Genomic DNA, 2607 nt, shown 5'->3' with positions numbered 1-2607 from the left:
TCTTGTTCAAAATTTTTGAAAACCAATTTTATAAAACTTCTAAAATCTTATAGTAATTATGGTATTAATTTTGAGATTTATGGAGTTGTATTTTATTTACTAAAATCCATTCTTTTTAATCATAATTTTATTAATTAATAGATAACCAGTATACCCTTGCATGCATTTTGGTTTATAAAAGGGTCCAAGGCTAAGACCATCAATTCCAACCCCACTAATTTGATAGTTTACTTCTTTAACCTTGCATGCAATTTTGTTACAACTAGCAAGAGGGTTATTAGAGTAAATCTTCATTCCACTACCATATTTTAGTAATAAAACCAAGAGAATACTCTCATTTACATCACACACCCACTCAAACACCTCACCCTCTCCTCTCTCCTCTCTCCCTCTCGGCCGAAGCTCATTCCCACCCCACTCTTGCCATTTTTCTTCACTTCTTTTCATTTTCTTTCACTGCTCAAGTTATTCAAGTCAAGATCTTCATCATTTAGCGGAGTAGCTTCATTTTGAGGTGAGTTTTATGCATGCATGTTATTAAAGCCAAAGTTGAGGCCTTAGTTCTTGTGAACTTAAGGTTTCAACCATGGTGGCTTATAGAAATGAGCAAGATCTGATTTTGGAGAGGTGTTACACTTCTATTTTTGCCAAGTCATAATCTTTTTCATAAACATTTGGCAATGATTTTTTAAGAGCCAAATGTAAAGTGTTGATTTTGGGAAGTTTTTATAAAAAATGACCATGCATCTTGATTTTTAAAGTCTTGCTCTTTATAAATGTTGTTTTGTCAAGATTAAACCCTTGCATTCTATTTTTCCTTCAAAATACCTTAAGTTTAGTACTTGCATATTGATTTTAGCAATTGCATGTTGGATATAGTACTTGCATGTCGATTTACAAGTGAATTTTAAAGTAGAAACCATACTTGTTGATTTTGTGCTTTGGTACTTGACCTGTGTGAGATGCATGCTATGGTCTTTGTTATAAAAATGCTAGATGAAGTATTCCATGATGATAAGTGATTACATTCAGTAGATATCAAGTGATTATTTGGGGTTTATGGTTTGAATTTTTGCTTAAAACTCGAAGATGTGATATTGCCAGTATAGTTGTTCTTTTAACCTCTTGATAAATGATTTTTGTGAGTTGCACACCATGATTCCTTTGATAAACTGCTAGTTTAGGTTATATATGATGAAATGAGCTTAAGGTCAGTAGGTGTCATGAAGTTATCATGCATGTTTACTTCAAATTTTTGCCTTAAAAATGTTAAGTGATGGCTCGACTTGTGATGTGTCACCTTGCTTGTCTTTATATTTGGTTTTCATGCTTAAGGAATTGTAAATGAACCTTATATGTTGATAATCAGTAGGTGTAAGTATATTTTAAGACTTGCCTTGGTTGGTTGTTATTTTTTTTGGATTAATGTAGGGAGTTAAGGTGGAAGGAGTCACTTGGTCGTAGCTGGGCAGATTTTTGTACTAGAAGTTTAGGTCATTTTAGGTGAGTTTTAGCAAGGCCTTGGGAGGCCTGAGCTAAGGGAATTGGGACTTGGTTCATACTTGAGTCCAGTAGCTTCAGATTGAATAAAAACTTGCAATTGGTTAGGTGCACACACACAAACCCGAGAGCAGCTCAGAACAGGGCTGATTTGAGTACACTTGACTTTTGATTGATTATCATCATGTCATGGGTTAGGCCTTCATGGGGCCTTGGTCTAAATAGATATAATGAAGTCTTAGGAAGCTTAACAAGACATTAAAACCAGTAATTTAATTTGATAAATGAGTTTTAAGTTGGTAAAATCAGGGCAGTGTGGTAATTAGGGGATGCAGTTTTGTGTCAACTTCCACTTAAGGCCTAGAGAGGCCTGAGTGAGGCCTTTGAGTCATTCCAACTTTGAGAGTCAGTTTAGAGTTTTAATAACCATTGAGAGTTGGTTTGGAATGAAGTCCCAAGGTGGAGATACCTTATTTCCACCAAACCACCCGAGAGTCACCATTAGAGTTGCCTTTGGAAACTTTAGGGAAATGCATTGCATTTGTGTGTCTTTTAAGTGAGGCCTTGATGTCAAACCAATTGCTAAAGTTATCTTAAAGTCATAAGAAGTCATAGGAGTCAGAATATAGCAAAGGCCCAAGCTAGAAATTCATATTTTTGCCAAGGCACACAATTGGTGCCAAGGTGTACATTCAGGTAAGTTAAGTAGTGTGCATTGCAATTGTGAGTCATTTGAATTGAGGCACAAGTGTGCATTACTAAATATAGGTTGAGTTGAGGTCTGTAAAGGAGGATTAGGTGTATTAGTCTTGATAATTATATGTTATATGGTTAATTGCTTAAGTGACTAAAGTAGAAAATCTAAATGTGATATTGCCAATTATTGATATGTGTTATGTGATTTATGTGATGCATATATTACTTGTAATTAGTAGATTTTAGTGTATATATATATGTGCATATGTGTATATATATATTTATGATATATGCGAAAGGGTAGTTAGCAAGGGTTGTAACGAGGATACTATTCATTATAGGTTCAAGTAGGAGGCCAAGAAAGGAGCCCATAGACAATTCCATTCAAGTACTCAATAAGCGTAGTCCAGG

Source organism: Apium graveolens, chromosome 6, assembly GCF_009905375.1.
Source record: "Apium graveolens cultivar Ventura chromosome 6, ASM990537v1, whole genome shotgun sequence".
NCBI classification, from domain to species: Eukaryota; Viridiplantae; Streptophyta; class Magnoliopsida; order Apiales; family Apiaceae; genus Apium; species Apium graveolens.
Note: the sequence above shows the minus strand (reverse complement) of the source record.